Source organism: Ornithodoros turicata, chromosome 4 (assembly GCF_037126465.1).
Source record: "Ornithodoros turicata isolate Travis chromosome 4, ASM3712646v1, whole genome shotgun sequence".
NCBI lineage: Eukaryota > Metazoa > Arthropoda > Arachnida > Ixodida > Argasidae > Ornithodoros > Ornithodoros turicata.
Genome location: NC_088204.1, coordinates 11,177,046 through 11,200,404, shown reverse-complemented (window position 1 = coordinate 11,200,404; position 23,359 = coordinate 11,177,046). Strand labels below are relative to the sequence as shown.

General features: G+C 46.5%; 1 protein-coding gene across 6 annotated transcripts in view; it reads left to right on the top strand.

Moving 5' to 3' along the window:
* The window catches only part of LOC135391015 (gamma-aminobutyric acid type B receptor subunit 2-like), a 351,059-nt gene that overhangs the window by 58,271 nt on the left and 269,429 nt on the right, over positions 1-23,359 (top strand). For 2 of the 6 annotated variants that reach the window (XM_064621079.1, XM_064621078.1), the window contains exon 2: positions 9,885-9,956. The exons of the other annotated variants lie outside the window; for them this stretch is intronic. The gene's annotated coding sequence lies outside the window, so the exon portion shown is untranslated. The remainder of the gene's footprint in view (positions 1-9,884; positions 9,957-23,359) is intronic. 6 annotated transcript variants of the gene reach the window in all.

Below are 23,359 nucleotides of genomic sequence, written 5' to 3'. Positions count from 1 at the left end.
GAAGGCGACGAAGAAAATGCAACGGACGCAGAAGAAAAAAAAAAAAAAAAGAGAGAAGAAAAGAAAATGAAAAAAAAAAAAAAAAATTAGGAAAGGGGGAAGCGTATCTTCGTCGCTGTTAAAGTACAGTTTTAATGTCCGCTTCCTGTCCCGCTTTTATAAGGAACCGATGAAGGTGTGTGTGGTTTTACTGCAGCTCTTACATGGGCGGTAACGGATATTTAATTAGCACTGGCAGCTTCCAAGATTAGGATAGGAAAAAGAGCGCTAAATAGTCAAGGAATAAACGGGCGATATTAAAACCTCCCAACCGGCCGTAGACAGTTGAGATTAAATTTCGCCACTATCCATTTTCGTCCGGCGCAGAGTGGATGGCTGCGCGCTAATGTCCGCATAGCTGCTTATCGCGCCCGGTAATTAAAGGGGCTGGGAATGAAAGAGTGCCGGCTCTAAGATGTAACTCCCCCGTTTAACGATTGAGAAAAGGAAAGGGGTAATAGGGGGGGGGGGGGGAGACGGTTTGTTGCGGTTATCACATATGTTTTAGATAGGAGCTTTGAGGAATTGAAATGTACGAAGCTGCGTGATGCGTCATTTGGTAATTCGCTGGTGACTTCTCTTGTGTTTCTGTATCTTTGGCGTGCCTTACTGTTATCATATTTACTAATTTGTGACTATCGCACGTCAAGCGGATATTTCTGATATGGTTAAACGTGCCTACACCACGTTTCTTTTTAAATGGGCTGATGATGACTGGTATTTTCATGGCGCATTAGCAACAATGGCTATAATGCGCCAAACAAAGCTTTGATGTGATGAACCTGACTAAAATGTGAAGATGTTAAAAATATATTGTATAATCTGGTCCCTTTTAAATAGGTATCTACGTCGTGATGCAATTGAGTATCGTAAACGGGGTATGTACTACACTGCTCAGTGCGAGCAGAAACTGGCGGGTTTTAAGTTTTTTAAGTAAGAGTTTTAAGTGCTCTACGAAAACGCCAAGGAAACTGTTAAATTAACTGTTAATAAGCAACACGACGTGAGCCAGCCGAAAGAAACAGCGCGACTGGCTTATCGCGTTTTCTCCGATCTACTCCGTACTGTGTTCACATGGTTTCGATCCAATACGGTTCGGCTACGACTGCGGTACCGATATTACTGCAGCCATGTTCTGATCCTGATCCTTGATTTACCAATCGGGCGTCCGTATTTTTCTACTTCTTCTTCGTCCAATCAAAACATGGCCGTCAGCCACTCGTTTCTTCATTGTCTCATTGTTATTGTATCTTCTTCCTTCTTCTCTTCCCTCTCTTCTTCTTCTGTTCTCTCTCCACAACCGTTATGGACGGACGTACACGGCTCTCGGCGTTGGTCGGCCCTATTAAGCTATCGTTCTAATAACCTGTATGTTGTTTGTAATCACGGTAACTACAGGACTGCTCATGCTTCTCGTCTCTGAACCTGTCTCGTCTCTACCTTTTTTTTTTCTTTTTAATCTGAAGACCTGGATCACGAAAACGAGAATTTAGAGAAACTGGAAATAACATAACTTAGTATTAACAATCTAAAATCGTTGAAACGTAACACATGACACGACCACTTACAGTGTTCTTGCTTAGCAACAGGCATAACTAACGCTTGTCCGCATCACAAGAGAGAGAGAGAGAGAGAGAAATAGGGTAGTCATCATGTAATCCGCGAGCGGTCTCACTAAAAGCCCGCTCAAAACCCAACGGCGCCACCCAAATTGTGCATTAGCTTCAAACGCAGGTCTAGTTATTGAGCTAGTTATTTCATGAACATGATGGCTTCTTACACCTCTTTATGCTATGCGCCTCCACGAACGCCGTAACACGGTGCAGGGCAGATAAAAAAAAAAAAAACGCGAATTTTCTCGTCGTGCAGAATTATACGGCTCCCACGAGTGTACGTTACGGTGCGGGGTTTTCCTAATGAGGGTAACTCTTCGTACACGTCTGCGTTTCTCTACACTTTCGTGGTACGTACGCGTATTTGCAGAGTTTTGCAGCCATTGAGCATTCAATTAGGCTCGCGGGAAGAACTCTGGTAACCTCATGCGTGCGAGCAGAACGGTTATTCCGGTGAACTTACTGAGCAGCCTCGTGATTATGCGAAATGCCCCCGGGTATTTCGGTTCAGAGTTGGCGGTGGTGGTTACTCCTCGGTTCATGTTGTTTGCAACTGCTGTTAAACGGCGGTGGCGTTTTGCAAAGTGCCCGTGGAATGTAAACAGTGTTTCGGTATGCAACAAGGGAAAAACATGGCAAGAGCAAAACTAAGCTTGGTTCTGCGGCTGGCGCAGCTTGAATAATACTGGGAAAGAGAATATACAACGAAGCGCGCGCTTTTCGTTGAATGGGTACAATGTGCTGCGTGCTGTCGAATCAGTGAAGTGTGTTAATTGCTCTAAAAAATAGGACGATTGAAGGTGATTGTACACAATAAGTTTTTTTTTTTTACAGTTTAAATCGTGTGAAAGGGGTGTGTTTATAAATACGCTCATCTTGCTTGTTCTACAGCTAAAACATCTGACCGGGCGTGTTGGTACATACTGCAGACTACGTAACGCTCAAAACACGAGGACAAACACACACACCCGTGTGTGTGTGTTCGTTTGTCCTCATCTTTTGAGCGCTGCGTATTCTCTTTTATTCTACAGGCTCAACTGAAACGTGAATTAGCGGCGTTGAAAAGTTGACGATGAAAGATGGACTTGTAGGACTCGAACCCACATCTTCTGGATTACCGGTCCAGGGCTCTACCAATTGAGTTAAGCTAACACATCTCCCCAGTGACCTACAAGGGCGCGTCACCTGAAGGGACAAATCAACCACTCTCTCTCACTCATCCCCTTTCACTCTTACATTTTTCTCACTCATACACACAATCGTACGACGGGATCGACGCAAGCGGCAACTGTTGAACATGAGAGAACTAATGTTCTGAGGCTGGAACAACATAGAAAGAACAAATACATACAAAGCCTCAAATTGCCTAAGAAATTAACGATGATAGCGACGATTCTTAGGAAATTTTAGGCTTTGTATGTATTTGTCCTTTCTATGTTGTTCCAGCCTCAGAACATCAGTTCTCTCATGTTGAAAAAGTTGTTTGCACAGCATCAGGGTGTCGAACCGAAACGTTTTTCGTTCCGGTTTTCGTTCCGGTTACATCTTAAACGATCCGGTACCGGTTCTGCTCCGGAGTAAAAAAATAACGGTTCATACCGGTTTTTAACCGGTTCCGCTTCTGCTGGGAATATTTATCCCCACAAAAAAAAAAAAAAAAGAAATCGGTGTTGCAAAATGTAAACGCATTTATTCCGCATATATGGTATTTAATATTAATAGACAGTTGTGAAATTGGTAGCTCCTGGTTCCTGTAGGTTGCTGTCTGTTCAAATGGGCTTGCTCCTTTGTTGAAGCACATGCTACAAACGAACTTGTTTGGCGTGATGCCATACGTAAAGTACTTTCTTGCTGGGTTGGAGCGATCGCGTCCCATCCGAATGTCAGTTGCTACTGCCTAGCCAGCAAGCACCACCGCACGAGTACGACGCAAATCGAGGAACACCTTCACGCGCTCGACGGCTCCGTTTTATTTTCTTCGTGTCCTGTTCACAAAAGAGTTGCCACTTCGCACGGGCTTGCCCTCGCGTATACGTAGATGTACTCAACTTAGCTGCTCTCAAACAAGGGACGCGTTGCGCGACATTACCGATAGAGAGCCGTTATACAGCCTCCTTGGGTCTCTGTTTTATTGAAGAGAGTTTGCGGGGATCAAATTAAAACGAACACTAGGGGCACATTGCCAGAGAGTCACATGTACCTCTAAGACTGTGTGCGTGCGCGAACGATAAACCATTACAAAGGGAGCCTAAGGGTCATAGTATATGGACATACATTCAACCGTAACCGTAACCCTCGTATAGTATCCATGACATGACTTCAGAGCACACGACGCCTGTTTCATTCGCCTATCCGTAGTCCAAACCGGCGAAGTTTTTTCTTGGACCGAAAACCGTTAAATATATTTTTCGGTTTCCCTCCTGAGCGAAAAAAACGTATACGGTTTCGATTCCGTTCCGGTTCGCACCAAAATAGCGGTTTTTTTCGGTTTTCGGTTCCGGTTTTCGGTTCGCTCCGACACCCTGCACAGCATCCATCTCTGTGTTGGCGCACTATAACCATCGTCATTTATGCCCAAAAAAATAAAATAAAATAAAATAAAAGAAAGTACAATTCATGATGATGATGATGATGATCATCATCATCATCAAAGCACCCATCTGAAATAGCGTTTTAAATGAAATATAATCCCTTTCAAGTCGTGCTTTTTGAAGTATACACTTCTTTTTAAGTCTTATTTGTCTTTAATCTATCTCATCCAGCTTTGACCTTTTGTTAGTTTATCCTTTATTTCCTCATTCTTTTCTGTCGTCTTCTTTCTTTTTTGGCGGAATAACAAGCCGATATACTGTTTGGCTGACCTTTCTTTCTTTTTCTTTTTTGTTCTAATAAATATATCCCCCACCTTCTATATCGTGCGGAATTTATAACATAAAGATGTGTGCCATAGGATGAGACATTTACACCCGAAAGGTGTAAAACAAATTCCCGTGTATAGGTAGTTGCTCAATGCTACTAATGCTCCCACGAACGCTCTGCCCTAAAAAGCGCCTGCCTGGAGAATGAGAAAATTTTGATCCTCACTGTGAGTCTTATCGGTGTATTTCCACCAAATTATACCGCCAGCAATGGGTGAGAGTGTGAGAGAAAGGGGAAGTGGCGATGAGAAACGCCCTAATCATCATCACCAGCGTTTTGTGCATACTTTCTCAGTTTATAGCATACCGATAACTCAACGAGACTGTTCTCACTAGCAAAGTGATGCTCCCATCTTCTGTCTAGTCAAACAATGCATAACTCTGTTAGCTGAACTGTGCAGAGGCGAGGGGATCCGGTTCCGTAGCTATTACTGGATGCACTTGTCAGCGTGCACTATATCGATTAGGAAGCGAGAGGACGAAGACGGGCTGACACAGACCGTGTCACCTTACGTGTAAAGCTACACCCAATTTGAATTTGACACAGCCGGACGTGTGCGCGTGCTAAATTTTGGTGACTTCTAATGTTACAATGTTACAGCCACAGAATGGCGCTCCGTGTAAAATGTCATTGTTGCCAAACTCTCTCAATATTCAGCCACTGTCAGTGTACAGTAGTGCTGAGCCCAGGCGAGGTTAGCTTTAACTAACCTTAACCCAACATTAACCTTAACCTTAGTATCGACTGTGTGGAAGGATGTTAAAGGGATAGTAAAGTGCAAAAATTGTTCCTTGAGGAATGAAAATTGACGTTACCTTTACACCAACACAAAAGGAACGAGATTCATTCGTATCATAGTTCGTAATTTATGAGCGAAAGACTTGCAATTGAAGAAAATTGAAGCAATTGAGAAATTGAAGAAAAATCGATATCTGGTCTTATCATGTTTGCTGCATGGTTTTCCTTTAAGACGGCACGTACTTAGAGTTTTGAGTGGCTCGCATGAGGCGTTGATACTTGGTTAGACGTATAGGTGTTTTTGCTGTGTATATTTGTATGATTCCATTGAACTTTCCGCAGTTGCCGCGCCCCCTGTTGTTTGCGCTTCGTCTTTAAGCGCTAGGCTCAAGCCAACATGGAGAAACTAGCCCAAGTTAATATCCTCGTAAGCCTAACGTGGCTCAACGTCGGACCGGCTAATTGTACGCGTCGTTATACCCCGGGGCAACATAAGAGCTACAGTAGCAGAAGTATCCCTCCGCCAGGGAAGGATGTAGTCCGTACGTTGAGGGCGTGGCATCCGAGAAGGCGGAGGACGTGCGGGCGCTGACAAGTGGTTTCGTATTTCGCGCAGTGACCCTCAGGACGTGTTATTGTTCCTTCAAATTTCATCAACTCGTTTTTGAACGGCCTTGAGCGTTTCGTAGATGATTATGCCTATACGCTGTTGAGATATTGCTGTTGAAAAGAATGCTAGAAAGAAAAAAATTAACGCATGAAAAGAATTAAAGGAAAAGGTGAGATACATTGCCAGTACTTGCATGTAAGGGGAAGCACTCTCCAAGAGATACTCTACATTTGGCACGCAGTATGTCGTCAGCTGCGATAACCATGTACCTGCAGTGACTGAAACGTTTATCTCGGCAATTGATGATTCACTACCATTAATATACACCCTTTCGAAAATATTCTTCCGTATTCTTCGCCGCGCACGTTACTTCGCTGTGCAGGCGCTGGACCATTACTCGGTTGCTGAGAAAATTGCCACCGGTAACACAATGGCGTGACTAAGCAACCAAGTAACAAATCAAGTAACAAAGAACTCGAACGCTTTATTGGTTGCAGTCTTTTGTTATTCCCTGCAGCAACACAGAGATACACAAAGCGCGTTAATTTTGTTTGCGGCTCAATCAGTGGCAATGTTTATACTTCACGTTGGCGTTGTGCTTCCACGTGTGTTGTGAATAGGGGACATTTTTCCTGCATTTCAGCCGACGAAAGTCTAGTCTAGTCCCGACTACTTCGACGAGGGATTATAGTGTGCTTGACAAAAATCCTTTGATATGATTAAAACACGCGCCTGATAGAAAACCTAGAAAACGTGTGAAGTCTGGAAAAGCTGTGACGCAATACCGTACTGTAGTGTCATAGCTGCGACGTGACGTCATGGTACTGTCCTATCCAGTCTAGAAGGAACAACTCCGCCCACAAATCTAAGGACATCTGTGATTGGCTTAGGCGGGCGCGTGACACCTGCGAGTCACAACGTAGCGCGTCCGATTTGCATCCCCCACCAGCCTGGCGTCCGCCATCTTTTCGCATGCCTCGCTCTCAATGTGCGGACTACATTCTCCACTGGCGGAGAAATATCTCTATGATTGTAGCTCTTATGATGTCTCATCCTTGCGCCAGTAAAGTCAAATCAAATCAAATCAAAAATCTTATGATGTCTCGTAGTACAGTGGAAATGAAGTAGGCTGTATATATGATGTCAACGTTCCCGAGTGAGCACGCATCTAAATGCAACGTGCAACCCTTATGTGCTCACTGGTGTGAGTCACGCCAAATGTGTGCATTCTCCACTCCCCGTCCACTTCGTGTGTCGTCTGCGTACATATCATGCTTGCCCAGTTTCTGCGATCCTGTGGCCTTCTGGGTGAACTGTGACCAGTTTCATGTTTGTTTTCCTCTTTGTTCTTTTGTTTTTCTTTTTGTTTATTTGTTTTCCTTTTTCTTTGTTTTTCGTTTGCCTTTATTTTTCCCTTTTTTTCCTGGGAATAGCAAGCCGCCATACCGGTGGCTAACCTTTACCTCTTATTTAAACATTACCGACTTTCATCATCAACAGGGAACATCAAGCTGTACTGTACGCACACATAAAAAGCTTAAAATCACGACACATAACCCGTGGTACGCAGCAACAGCACAATCACGGACGAACAAAACAGGACTCCATGGTATTGCTGTCCGTATGGTATTTTTCTATGGTTGTCCGTGTCTGTGCTGTTGCTGCTTACCATGAGCTATCATTAATAACTACTCCACTGCACCAGTCTATACCAAGACGCAAAAATATATCGACCCTGTACTTTTTCGCGACGTCATTCGTGACAGTTTTCCTCCAACTTTGTACGTTCCCTCTCTTATTTATCGTGCGTAGTTTTAGCTGCACTTTGTGCTGATTACGAGGTTTGCGCCCATGTAAATAGCCCGAGGCCTTTTTTTTTTCTCCTGATGCACGCTTTCTTCCAGTCCCACGCACAAATATTGTTTCTTCCGTATGGTAATGAAGGTCCTTAACCATTGGCAAGCGATGGGTTGATTACGACGCAAGCTTCCAGCTTACCATTTTCGCAGCGCTTCTGTAGTGCTGGCTCTCGTTGTGTTGTTCCCCGAGTTTTTGCGCGTTCCCTTTCCTCCAAAAAGTGCTAATGGCCTTAGCTCACCCTGATGATGGTTTATGCAATTTCTTCTTCCCTGTCCTCAGACGGGATTTGTGTTTTTCGAATGAATTCACTCGTGAATGCGAAAACGTAGTGTATTCTGAAATGTAGTATTCCTGGAGTGCTTTTGAACTGTCGCTCCGATCAGTTTTCTGTAAGATATTCCGTCTTTTGTTATATCTAACACTTCAATGCAAGATGTCTTTGATAAACTAACATGTAATTATGGCTTTGTGGTCGACGTTTGAGCGTCTCAGGTGTGCATGTATGTTTAACATGGTAAGTGTGCTGAATTATCCATAAAAAAAAAGAAGAAATAAACGGAAAATGTACAATCACATTATTCGTTTTCGATGTTCCTATTATAACGTCGTCAGTATGCCGTGTTACGCATACAACATATGATTACGAGATTTTGCGTTTATAACGCTGTCATCACGGCATGTTTGTTTTATAACGGTGTCACCACGACATGTTCCTTCCATAGCTATGTCATCATGACACGTTCCTCATAGAAGCATATGCCATTATGACATGCACTGTCAACTATGTTAGTTGTATTAAACATGGCGTATTGTACACGCTGCATGTGATTTTGTCTGTTTTGATGTTGTGCTACAGGTCTAAGACTTCACGCACAAGGTAAACGTAAACTGGTCGCGAAAGCCAGCGAAAATACCGAATCAGACCCATCGGCAAGGCTATCATCATGAGGCGTGAGCAATCCTGGGTGGTGGCAGTAGAGGTACGATCGTAAACAAAAACTGTTTACGACACGCGCGTGGTTTTTGTGTGTACGAATAGATTATTGATAATTTCATGTAGGAAAAACTATCTGTTGTCCTACTCGTACACATATATGAAGTCATGAACCGCCCGAGTACGTTTCCGTATCCTGCTCCTCTGTGGATGTGTCACATTGGGTTTGTTTATCCGTGCATCCCTATATCCGTGCGTAGCAAGTTCGTAATACGAGTTCGTACACTTTCTGGGTTAAGCAGCAAGCGAGGTTCACATCTCGGAGCCGTAAGCCAAGATCACGTGTGAACAGATGGATGCGATGTATCCCCTTATTGCCGGCCCCGCGAAAAAAAGCTTTCGCCATGGCGAGACGGGCCGTGATGTCTGCGTGAGCGCTAGCAGGAATCAGCTGTGCACCAACGATGTCATGTTTTTGCAACGGATCCATTAATGTCACTCATTAGAAAAATGAAAAGTGTGAACCTTCATAATTTATGTCTGGTCACCACGATGTTATTCCTGTTCGGAGTAACATGGTGTATGCAGGTGTGTAACACCCGTGATAACTGTATGCATTTCGAATTGCCATGTGTCATTACACCAGTTGCTGATACGATTTATTTTTCTCTGTTCCCGGCGGCTGGTATTGTTGCCAGAGGGGAAGTTTTGTTAGGTTCGTGAGCCAACGCCTTTGGAATGTCTGTTACAGCTGTTCGGAAGACAACGCAAAGAGAGCGCGCTGATACAAACACGCCACGGCTAATTATGCACTGCTTGTTATTCGTAGTGCTGACGTCATCTCTGACGTAATCTATTTACAATCGTAGAAGTTCGCGCAACGGATGGATGGCGCTGGCGGTCTCTATCATGCCGTCATTCTAAAGACGCAGGGGCTTGTGGGAGTTTCGCTATCTGTCTAGATATACCTTGTCATACACACGTTGTCTAGATAACATGGCACCGGGTTTTGGTCCGAGATTGAGTGCATAGGCACGTCGTGATCCGTAATGTGGACTTCCTTCATAATGCGCATAATGTCTCTTTTAAGACTTTTAATTCAGTGCTTCGTATTCGCACGATTCTTAATGGCTCATGTTGCTGAGGTCTGCTCTTTTCTCTCTTATTTCAGGTGAGTGTTCCAAGTGGGATTTGTGCCGCTCATTTTGCGATACCCCGACACCCCTGTTATGTTGGCAGAAACGTGAGTACTTTGTCCCGTACTGTTCGTTGAGTAATTACTTATCAACGATTGCGAAAACGTCGACCGCACAGCATAGTATTTTTTTTTACTTATGAAAAAAAATTGTATGGCTTGGATGAGTCATCTGGCTACAGTTAGCTGGACATATATCTCTTAGACTTCACTAGGTAAGCATCTTACGACAAAAAACTAATTTGTTTAACATGTACTTTATTTTTATCACTGTGTTACATAATGCTGGAGGCGGCACAATAGCACTGCTTGATGGGGGCACGTACCCCATGGGCATTCAGTCCAGCTGCAGCTGACATTGTGGAAACAAAGACGGGACCAGGAAGTGGAATAAGGAAAAGTAATGACTCTGTTTGTACAGGATAAAGGTGAACGATGTAAAGTAATGATGATGATAATTATAAAGAAAAGAAAGAAAATGGGGATTTCAGTCGCGCCAAAGTCGGCTACCATAGTACACCTACATAGAGATGGTTAAAAAAGGGGGGGAAGAAATGATAAACAAGGAAAGGTAGTAGCGACTATAGCTAGGATGAGCTACAGTTCAGCCTATGGGAAACACTATTCATGTATCGAGGAGCCACAAAAGTCACAAAGTATCTAGTAGCTGGGCTTCTTCAAGGAAACGGTGGAGCGCTTTCAAAAGCAGCCACTTGATAATGCGATGGCTGAGGACCTAGAATTTCCACGATGTTTCAGGGTCTGCATTGAGACAAGCCAAACTTGCTTCTACATAGGACTCACCACTGTCGGCGTACTTGGAGCACCCGAGGTGTACGTGCTCTATGCAAAATAATAACATGAATGACATTTGCTCAGGACATTTAGGGGAAAAAAATTCAAGCATCAACCGGAAAACATGGGTCTTTATCGGTTAAACGTCTAACGAGGGCATGTTAAGAAGGGCACGTGATACTGCACATGCACTGCGCCCTTCGGGCGATACGTGAAGGGCGCATAATACGTCACGCGCAAGTGTCACGTGCCCATCTTAACGGATACCCCACCCCTTGTTAGCTCGTTAGACATGTAAGCGATTACGCCAATGATTAAACCAGATTACCAGCCATCAAAGCGATTAAAGCAGAGGAAAGTACCCGCCCAAAGTATCCTGCCACCGAAATTATAATTCCTTTTTGATATATATATATCTACCTATTTCCTTTTGATTATACTTACAATATCATTCCTTAAAAAATAATGAATGGCTCTTTCTTCTTGTTAGAGAGCGAACAACAGGCTCCACAAGAAGCAATACTGTTTACGTCCAGTGCTTTCGAGTTAGTCTACAGGAGAATAACTGTCTGTTTAATGCGCAGCGGAAGTTCGTTGAGACAGATGAGAATAGGAAAGATAAAGGGTGTATAAATGTAAAAAAATAAAAATAAAGGATACAATAATACGTGTACGCCGTTGTAATCGGATTAGGAAGCTCTAAATCATTATTTTGAGTAAGGTATACAACCGGAGTCTCCCTCGGGAAGCGAGAGAGCAGCGCGGCCATTTTTAGCTTCACCGTTGAATTGCAGTTCCGCTTTGCTGTTTCTTTTTGGACCGGATTAGGGGCTGCATTTTCTTCATTCTCGTCGTCGAGCGAAGTATATGTGTGTTTAAAGATGGGAGGAGTGCTTTGGTTATGGGTCTTATCTCGCATGAGAGGACGGGCACGAAAACCGCTCACAGTCCGCGAGGAACTGTAACTGATAGAGTGTAATAAGGGTTCATACAGATTTGCGGTTCTGCGTTTTTAGTGAGAATGGTTCACGAACTGATTCAGAGTGCCTCTGTGTACAGAGCAGCGGCTTTGCGCGAAGCACGGGTTTGCGAAATGGAATTTTGCGTTTTCGAAAATTTATACAAAAACGGAAAGTTGTTGCGGGATTTCTGAAGTCGAATAATAAGACCGTAAACTGCAGCATCGTCTTCGCTGTTGTAAACTCTTCTCTTCAATAGAACACGACGTGTCCTCCACCTCACCTTTATGCGGAGGAGGCTTTTGAAAAACCTTTTGAACGAACTGCTTGCGACACACTTGTCTCAGGTCTCGAACCACTCTACAAGTATTCCCTACCGCTGCTGTATCACCTATTGATGGAAGGACCTGCAATGGCAGACAGGTACCTTTTGAGCAGGCTGCAAACGGCAAAATTCTTAACACTCGCTCACAGCGCCTGTGTACAGCACATCGTCAATCTTAACAAGTATTTTGCAGACGACATGTCGACGACGTCTTGCAGACGACAGTTTTACTGTTGCGTCTGTTCTCACTCGATTATCTCCCTATTCTGGGCGTCGCTGATGTTTTTGCGATAAATCTGCTTTTGATGATATTTCTAGAACACAAAGTTCGGGTGCTTTCTACGGCAATCTTAGGATCACAGACTACTGTGTACTGTACATATAATGCCATTATCTTTGTTCCTAAGTGCAGAACTAACTGTGGACGTAAGCGTATCGTCTTTTCAGTGGCGACTTCCTACAATGCGCATCACTTCGCGCGTTCAGAGAACCACATGGACGGATATAGTGCTTTGAGGATAGAACCAAGCATGTCCGTCTTTTCCTTTCTTCTTATTAAATTAATTTTTTCCTTATTCTGTGCACTCTATTCTAGTATGCGTCCTGCCCTAGTGCGGGTGTGTGTTTTGAGGTCTCTGTCGATGGTGATGGTGGTGGCGGTGGTGGTGTCTGTCGAGTTTTGATTCACTGTCTTGTTTGTTTTGATATTTTACTTTCTCTTATGACGCTTTATAAAATGTAATGCGTCGATGCCTCGACGGTGCTCACCCAGAGCGAGAGCGCACAGAAACAAAAAATAATTTACAAAAACTGGTTTTGTGCGGCGTTTAGCTGTCGCATGGGACCACCTCACATGATGCTGGCTTCCCGATTTCTTCTCATCAAACTGGAGGGCCCCTCATAGTGTTTGCGACTGACATTACAACGCACGGCTATAAGGATCCGACACACGAACAAAGAGTGTCTTGTACACAAACAAATCCCACTAAAACGGCACGACAACATAACTGCACCTGCGTCCTGGCAGAGTTTTGCGCATTTCTAGCGACGCCACATTACTAGCAGCGCCTCCCTAGAACTCATTTGCCGAAATTACCTTATGTGACGTCATACCCACTCAGGCGCCGTCTTTACGTCCAATATCCCGGAACCAACGCCACCTGGATACAGAAAGGCCTGCTTACCGACCTCTCTCGCCGCTTCGCCACGTGGACACGTATAAGGTTCGGGTGTCGTCTGCTTCAAACAATTGCTGCAGACGATTTCGAAGACAGGCTACCAGTGGCTGCACATGCGGCTTATGATGGCTCATCTGCATAGCTACGGCAGCCGAAAGCACGTCGTGATTGGCGGACAACAAGTGAAAACACGAACAAGACGAAATAATTTTACATTAAAGCAAAGACAGGGTAGCTTATTGTATCGGGTAGCCACGGAAATTAAAAAGGCAGGAAAGAGTCTATGTGCCTATCAGAAAAAATAGATTACTTTTGTCGGAGGCAAGATGGAATGACACCTGCCACAAGGGGAGAACAACAAGAACAAAAAGTTGTAAAAGCAAATTGTTTCAGGACCTAAAATCTTGGTTGCCAGTTAAGTGCACCGTGTGCGTGCGTCCTTCAACCCATCACTGGGGTCTCTAGGTTTTTGCCGATTTTACCAACCAACGCAGCTTTGATCTCTTTTTACCGATTCTTATTGCTTATTAACTAGGTCACGTATGTTAAAGCGCGATCAGACGCTTTTTGTTTACCGTGAACGAATGCTGGCGATGCTCGCGGACGTTTCCGTTGCCTATAGGCTTAGCAAAGAGCCCTGGAAATGCCCCAGCAACCCGTATACTCGGCGGCGACGAGTGCAGCAAGCCTAACGCAAGAACATCGGAGTTAATAACAGCTCAACTTGGCTAATGATTCTCGCACGAAGTGTGGAACTGCACCGTACACATTTCAGCGAAACGGCTCCAGAGCACATTTGGCCTCTTATCGATCGTACGCCACCTGGCGGTTAAAACGCGTACCATAATTCCGTCGCCTTCGCAACGCGGTGATTATACGCGCAAAGGGTTGCGGGGGTTTGCCGTGTGTTGCAAAAGTTGGCTGCCATTTTTTTTCCTTGCTCATTTCGTTCCTTGGGTGGAGTTTTGAAAAGCGACGCTGCGCGTTGCGCTCATTTATTTTCCCACGTCGTCCGCTTGTCTCGTCGTACCGACCGGCCACATACTAAGCAAGACACGCCCTCGGTTCGTTCCATCCTGCTGTTTGCTGTCCGCGAAATTTACCCCGTCGATCTAGGCGGGCTTTCAAGCTCGAAGCCACAATTCCTTTTTTTTCTTTCTTCAGACATGTCGTGTTTACTGCACATTCACGACGAAGTGTTGCCTCGAAGTTTCGCGACCAATTAGCGGAGAGCTTGTCGTCCAAATCGAAACCACCCGCTAGGCGATCTCACACCGAGCATACCAGTATAGACATCGCCCCGATGGCAAACTGTCATTTCATTGCGTTTTCTGTTTCTTTCACTTATCATAAATACGCGCCATAAATGGGAAACATTCTTGGGTATCAGACGGGCGCGGTTTCAATGTAACGCGATGCATTGTTCAAGGTCCCTTGTAGAGATTTACATCTGAACGACGTATGTAGCCGCAGATTAGGCTACGCCAATTGGTGCGTGGGCCAAAGGCGCACGAGAGTGAGTTTCTTACAAGTCACTTCGTCTTTGAACGCAAATGTATTTTCATTCTTTAGTTTTATCTTTTTTTTTTTGTGGGAAGCCGTAGGGTGGTTTGTGCCTTTGCGTTCGTCAGTCACAGCACCACCTCCCCTTCCCCCACCAAGGAGCTTTCCTTATTCTCCCTCCCAGGCCACGTGACGATCACGACACCGCAGCCTTTCTCTTCAGCGTGAGTCTGTCTTCCCGTGCCGCTCATGACGAGTCCCTGCGGGAGATCATACGACAGTCGCGGTGCCATCGTGCTGTGCCGACGAAATTGCGTCAATGTCTCAGGGGGCCCTTAGCAAACATTGGCGCTACAACAACAACAACAACAATAAAAAAAAAAAACTGACGGAGTGTATATCGACAAAAAAAATAAATAAATAAAAGAAAAATGTAACACAAACGTAAATATAAATTACAAGTCACAAGGACTTTGCGAATGCTTGACCAAGCACAGCTCGCAAAATTCTCTTAGAACGGAGGGCCTCGATCTTGAACTCTCTCATAGCAAGCGTTATCGTTATATTTAAAGTTCGCGCGCTCCAAAGCCGCTTTGATAGGCTCGCGCAAGAGCTCGTGGCGAATCATGGTGCGAGGTGATGCGCTTAACGCGCGCTATGGGGTAACGACAAGTTGGAGATCGGACTGCAGGTGTTGGCTTGCCACCTTCCGGTATTGCATCGTCTCTGTCCCACGTCTGAGCAACTGTTGGAAACCATTCCTGCGAAGAGGAATGCCTCCAGGAATGTCATCAGGACGTGCCTCGGCGTCCACAAGTCCTCACCGACTGCTCTTGTCTTCGCGGAAGCCAAGGAGCCACCTGTACCCAACATGAGGCTCGATCAGTCTCTTAGTCACTACATGAGGCTGGCAAGTCGCCACCATCGACACCCCTTAGCGCGCGCCTTGATTCGTCGTCCAGCGTCTGGGTACGGCCAAGCCGTTCTGGCCCACCGTAGCATCATCCCCGAGCACAATCATATGCCGCGGCACCCTGTCCCACTCTGGGCCCTGCCCACACTCCCTGTCCGTGTCGACGTACCTGGAGTGCCCTCGAAGAAATCTTTGTCGACTGTTGTTCTACGGCAGCTCTCTTTGGCCGTTCTTGACAGCGATACAGGGGTGATTCAAGTTTTCACCGACGCATCAACGACGCGTTACGGCTGTGTTTGTGCCTTTGTGATCTCTCAGTTAGCGACTGAAGGACGTACAAGACTGTCACACCGCATATCGTCGTCGTCGTCGTCGTTGGAACTGCACGTGATTTGTAGGGCGCTTATCTTGATTGCGTCCTCTCCATCCCCAGCCCACTGGTCCATCTACACAGACTCCAAAGCCGCCTTACAAGTCATTCCCTATTCTGCAGGATCGGGCTGTCCTACTCCTGCTGTTTCTAATGCCCTCAGCACTTCCCCCGGCCGTTACCTCAATCATTTACCGGCTCCGTCTCAATGTCCCATATGCCGGTCGTCTCCTCTTTAAACATGGGAATGTTTCCTCACCCAATTGTTCTCAGTGTGGGGTATTGGAGGACACAGAACATGTTATCGAGGCCTGTCCTTGATACTGCGGGCCTCGTCGCTCCCTTGCGGCGGCACGAGCCCGCCTTGACCATCGCCCTTTCTTCGTTGGAAGGTTCTCGGCTGCTGGCCTGACCATCACCAGGTCCCGGCATCGCGCGCTCTTGTCAACTTCCTCACCGCTTCGAGTCTGCTTGACACTCTGTGACAACTTCTGTGACACTCTGTGGTCGGACATTATGAACCAGTGAGTGTTTCTCGGTGCCTAACCTCTCGCCGTCCTCGCTTGCTCAGTCGGTAACGTGCTGGCTTGCTGAGCTCAAGATCGCGGGTTCGATCCCGGCTGAGGGCGGTAGCAATGTGGGGAGGTCAACATTGCTTGCAGCACCGTGTGTCGGAGATTTCCGGCGCACGTCAAAAGAATCCCAGGTGGTTCGAATTACCCGCAGTCATACCCCGCAGCACGTGCGACATGTTGTTACTCTGCGCAGACATACCTTATGTGCAACATCACGGTACCAGTAGTAGTAACCTAACGTTTCCCCCCTTTCCTTTGCCCCTTTTTATTTATGCTATCTTCTGCATGACCAGCTGTGCCTTTTTCCTGTTTGTCTGTTTTTCTCTTCTTTTTTTTTTCTTTTTGTTGTTCCGCACACAAACGCGTTTTGGAGTAGGAAGTCCTGACTGGGTCGGGACTAAACTCTCCATATTTTTATTTCATATCCAATCTAATACAATCCAAATCGGGACGGTCTCTGTTAGAACAGTACAAATATGGCAGTCATCGACAAAGCCAGGCAGCGACGGTCTACACACCTCTTGATTTCCGGTCAAGAGCCCTTCCAATCACTCTAAAAACAGGTGGTGGTGGTGGTGGTGAAAGGGTTCGCCGTTGTCGGCCTCACAGAGGCCTCACATTGCAGAGATGATACCTGTATCACTCCACATTTGTGGAAAGGGTGGGGCGTACGGCTTCCGTTTTCAACCAATTAGGGGGCAGAACGATGTCATTCGGGATGGTGATTGGCTAAGAAGGCGGCTTGGCTGGGGTAAGGCGTGCTGTGTGGTGAAGTTCTCTTTTCAGAGCTTCAACTTTCATCGTCCCCTTTCTTTTTCAGCTATGTAGACCAATTTGCGCGCGTGACGTCACGGCTTGCGGCGGCGCTGCAGTCAGCAGATCGTCTGGATGGTGTGGGCGAACCAGCAATTAACTGGAGTGATTGCTTTCACGCATATTGGGCATGCCGCGAAGCCGTGTATATTTCGGGAACACAACTCGATGAGGAAACGGTGGCGAAATCACTTTTAATCAGTTTCCGCGCAACGCAGGAAAAAGAAATCGTTTGATTGTGAATCGTTTTGTGAGTTGGAATCGTTTTGATCAGTTAAACGGAAAGACATCGCCTTTGTGAGATTTCCTCACGATACCTGTGCACAAATAAACCACGTTAACATGAATTGGTGCACGGAAGCAGATTAGCGCTGTTTTCAGAAATGCCCGGATCAAACAGCTCGCCTAAAGTGAAGTAATTGTGTGCTTCCAGTGACCTGTACGCTTGCACACTACCAGCAGTGAACTGGCTGGGCTAAAATATTACATAAATTACAATGCGATTGTAGTCGGCGGTACGTACCGCCGACTACAATCATCGACTGCACATCGATAACTGGACAGCCCCGCCACAAAACATGTTTTGTGGAGGGGCTGTCCAGTTATCGATGTGCAGCGCAAATGAACCGTCATGTTGTATACCGTTGATAAACAACTTCGTCTTGTAGCAACACGTGTCTGATTCCTTCAGAGCTCTAAATTATTTCGGGTATTGTGAAAAGAGACAGACGAAAGCGGTGTGGCAGTGCAACACAGCCGATGTCTCACTTGCGCATAGCATTCGCAGGGCTGCGTTCAGTGTGCTTTGCCAACACCACCTAGATAGTGAAAGCCTGTGTCATTGCCTCCTCTCCCTCCTTCGCTACGTGGACATACATAGTCAGAATTCGTCTGCTACTGCGATTCACCGTTCTGCGAATTCAAGAACCCGCAGCTCACCTGGAACCTGCAGACCTAAATATTATACAAAAAGTGCAAGACGCTTCCCAGAAAATCACTTTTGAGAAAGATTGAGACCGTTTTGCGCGTTATTTTCAAGTCTTCCCATCTAGTACGCGGGGACATTTAATCACAACTCGCAGACGACGGTGAGTCCTCTCCATGACCACGACCACAGAAAGCACGTTCGTGATTGGCTACGGCCGTTGAAAACACGATCCTGATTGGCTGACTCTTAATTCTTACGTCAAGTCGACGAGCGCGCAGGCTTCCTGTATCCAGGTGGTGTTGGCTTTGCCCACACCAACCCCGCGCATGCGCAGATGGCGTCACTTGTTCGTAAACAGTAGAGTGGTTTATAGTCGTGACGATGCGCACTCATGTGTGGCCAGCAACGGCGAGCTATATCGGCACTGCCTTCCCTCCCCCTTGACTCTCTTTTTAGAGTGATTAGGCCACGCTGACTTCTGCTTTCCGCCGACTTCCCAAGGAGCCTCGGTCTTCTAACGATCCTGGCCCCCATCACACTGTCTCCTACACGTCTTCTCATACCCGCGCACATTCATACGACACAAGTACGAGGCAGCGGCATTTCTAAGGCATTGAGGCTTCTGTTGTGTTTGCCTATCTGTGTGTTCCAGCGACAGACCAGTTACTTCCCACTGCGGTCTTTGGTGTCTGTCTTGACGCAGTGTTGTACTCTTATGTGTTGATTGGGGATCGTGTTCATTTAAATGATGCACGCTTCAGGCCACATTTGCATAATTGACAGCCGCTTTCGCCCTCATCGTATATACCTGTAGAAGAGGATGGACCTACAAAGGGAGCCAAGTCACCGGGCATTTGGCGGACTCTAAGTTAATCTCCAAGCCCAATGGTAATTCTCCTCAATTGGGCTTGAAGATTAGCTTAGACCCCGCCAAATACGTCACGCTCAGGAGCCGACGCAAGCCGATCCAAGCCAATCTGCACTCACGCCTGCAAAAGCCCTTCTCGGAAGAGGACGTCGCATCAAGATACCGGGGCGACTTTGAATGCGGTATTGAAGCTGTGCGATGAGATAAGATAGAGAGGAGTACCTGCAGGAGTCCTAATAAAGTTAATAATGGCGAGAGGTATACGAAATATTTGAATGTAAATTATTGTTATAGTGGGCCATCATAGGGCACGTGAAATGGTGACTCGTGTTGCTGCATTAATGGGTCTAAGAACAGGATTAGTTTAATTAGTTTTACAACAATGCTTTTTGCCAAAAAGAAAAAAAAAATACTGCAGAAGCGCGACCAGAAAGTTGCACGTACAAGGTATAACAACAGATAATGGGACTATCGCATCCGGAACCGTGAGGATGAGACCGATACGACCGATAAATAAGAGTTTGAAAGATTCCCATTCGCTGTGCAGCTAGCACCACGATGACGTAAGCCAGGCGCACGAATGGGAGCGCAGCGCAGGCGATTGTCTCCGAACTCATCTGCTCCACGTTTGCACTGCAGTATACGAAGTGAAAAGATCCTCCGTAAATACGCCGGCTTTCGCATACCTGTAGGAGCTATGACGCGACCACGACACGTGACCATTCTACGCTCCTGGCTGCACAAACACGTTCCAGGCTAACCCAAAAAATGGCACATTCCACAACCGATCACAAAAGGTCCGCGACTCCAAGACCTGCAGACGCACGTCCCAGGTGCCTCTGGCAACACCACCTAGATGCGCATTGCCTCCTCTCCCTCTTTCAATTAAGAGTCAGAGTTCGTCTGCTACTGCGATTCACCGTTCTGCGAATTCAAGAACCCGCAAATGATTGCAGCTCACCTGGAACCTGCAGGCCAAAATTTAGGCAATTGAACTATTTAGGCAAAAAGCGCAAGACGATTTCAAGAAAATCAGTTTTGAGAAAGATTCAGACCGCTGTGCGCTTTGTTTCCAAGTTTTTCCCATTTAGTACGCGAAGACGTCCAATCACAACTCGCAGACGACGGTGGTTCTTCTCCATGACGACGACCGATGAATGCACGTTCGTGATTGACTACGGCCGTTGAAAACACGATCCTGATTGGCTGACTCTTAATTGTTACGTCACGTCGACGAGCGCGCAGGCCATCTGTATCTAGGAGGTGTTGCCTCTGGTCGGTCGCTAAAGGCTCTCTTACCGCTCCCTGATTAGCCTTGTCCAAGTGACGTTTTCTGACGTTTATTGTCGGTGACGCGAACAGACGCAGTACGCAGAGCAAGCTGCTCGTCTGCAAGAACTGCTCTCTCCCTGTCTAAGACTCTGCGAATACCCGCTCGAACGAGGCTTAGAACGTGTGATGGCCCCCGAACGCGACCACTGTGTACCGCTATGCAGCGCGCTATCCACATTTGGTAGTTTATCCCTACGGCGAAAAGACTAAACTGCCGTCTATCCCGGTTTGGAGCGGGTGGTTGAAGGAGCGTCTGAATGGTGCTCCAGCGAACCTGTGAAACTCCATACAGCTCCTCAACTCTGTGCCACAAAACGTCAGGAACGAGACGCTCGTGAACAGCGTGGTGCGCAGTTTCATGGCTAGAGCAGAAAGGGCAACGAGGTGAGGTGAGACCATAGCGATACAAACGATCCCTGAGTTGCAGAACATCGTGCGCAAGACTCCACTTGCACGACGAGAGTCCAACCATCCTGCTGTAGCATGTAGCGCCACGCCATCTGACGCGGAACAGATAGCCCCAGTGAAATATACGAAATATAGTGTGTATTGAGATCAAGCAGGACAGCTACCTGTGTGTGTGTGTATTGTCATCAAGCAGGAGAGCTACCTATGAATGTAGTCCCCTTTGGGCAGGCTCTAACTTCACGTTACAACGCGGATTATTTGGACCACCTGGGGTTCTTTCGACGCGCGCCGGAAATCTCCGACACACGGTGCTGGAAGCAATGTTTTCCTCCCCCCACATTGCTACCGCCCTCGGCCGGGATCGAACCCGCGACCCTGAGCTCAGCAAGCCAGCACGTTACGGACGGAGCTACCGATGACGGTTTAAACCACTACCATAGCACTACATTATGCAACCAACTTCTTCCTTCCTCACGCTACCGCTCCGAGATCGAACGGTGTCAGCGCGCTGCGGAGAAACGATGAACTACCGTAGTGTGGACGCGTCGTCTGCTTTTACACGTTTTTTTCCGCGTTCAGTGTAGTAGGTAGAGCAATCGGGAACCGAACAGTATCGTACCATCGCCGCACAAGTAGCGTTCCGGTGAATGTACACAAGAATTACGGAAAAGAACCGGCAGCTCCGAACATCAGCCAGCGTGTTATCCACACTATAGAAAGGTGACAATGTCGCCCTCTATCTCTCTCTGGTGTAGAATGCCTGATAGCTCCCGTTTACATAGTCACTGTTCTTTTGGTATCCTCTGCTTGATGACTACGTACTTAATGCTTCGCGCATTTTTCGTTGTACCTTGGTGTTAGCATTTTGCACTCTTTATTTTCAAGGGCTTTCATTGTAGTCAGTTTGTACTGTTTCATGTTGTGCTGAATATTGTCCGATTGTATGGCGTACAGCCCCCGTTATGTTGTTCCCTATTCTGCGGGACCTTAACGTATTTATAATAAATAAATAAACAATCAAGCCTTTGCAGGCCACAAAGTACTAGGCTACAAAAAGTGAGTGTTAATACTTTACTGGCTTCGCACTGGGCTTTCAGAGGCGAGTTTCTCACCATGACGGGAGGACATCACGTTCCACGTGACCTTCCGACGCCACTCGCTCAAACGTCGCCCACATACGCATTGCTGATGAAGGCCCAATAAGGCCGAAACAGCTGTCCAATGCTGGTGTGGCGACGTTTGGGACTTATAAACATAGGCTACAAAAAGGGTTGACATAAATTGGGTTACTTGCAGGGAAACATTCAGCAGCTCACTTACTACATTTCGGCGCAAAAAAGGGAGGAACGGAAGAATATGTTTATTGAAAAAAAAGGAAGGGAGGAAAGGTTAGTCATGCGTAGGCCGACTTGCTATTCCTTAAAAACAAAGAAGAAACACACACACACACAAAAGGGGGTCTTAGAGGCTGATCGAGAGGCCGGAGGCATCAAGAAAGCTCAAGGGGGAAGTCGTAACCGTCACCTGGTTGTGCACTTGACAGTGACTCTTCAGCCCTGTCGCAACGGCAGGCAATAGTAAAGTCCTGTAGGGGGTCAATGAAACGTAAGAAACGAGGCAAATCATATGAGGCAAAAACGGCTTCTTTTCGTCGGCAATTAGCAGAAACGATCGTATTGGTAGCAACGGAACCTTCAGATGGGTTGCTACAACCTTTATTTTTACGACCTTTATTTTCCCGTACGAAGATTTTTCCGTTGGATGTATCATCCACCGCTTTCATTCGTATTCCTCAACTCCACGTATTCATGTTCCGTGCACGACGCACATGTTTACTCCCCCGTTTTATCTTCCTGATGTCCTCCGCTCAATGTATAGGTGCACCGAATATTTCTTGTTTGCATGCGTCTACGCGATTTCCCTTCCGATAATGTCTGCGTGTGTACCAGAACAGCGCTCCCAATTTCCGTGCCTGAAACCCCTCGTTCCGTGCAGGATATCCTGAGAAATGTAATTATGCAGGTGCTGTGCGCGGAGCAATCGTACATAGACTCTATATGTGAGTTGTATATTCCGCGTTCTCTTTTTTGCTCTGCGTTACTGCACAGCGTATTGCCCCGCCGATTGCTGCTTGATCTCCGCGCCCTGGACGAAACGTTGTTCTCCTAGCGCTATGGGCGTTGTTCCGTTGGGACGCCGGTTATGTCAGGTTATTTGTAAGTAACCGGTCCGAGGCTAAAACGCACAGACAGACAAACACGGCATTTGTTCAGGTTATTTGCCGCTCGTAACGGCTCCCGGTTTGAAAGGGCACACCGGCAGTCAGCGTTGTTTTTTAGCCAGTGTTTTTCCACAGAAGGGATTTCACGGAAAAGGTTCAGCAAATTTAGTTCCGGTCCTCCTCGAAGTAAATTGTAACTTGCCGGACTCAGCTTTGCTCCTGGTAGTACTTTCCTTGCCACAGAGTCCTGTTTTCTTTGTACG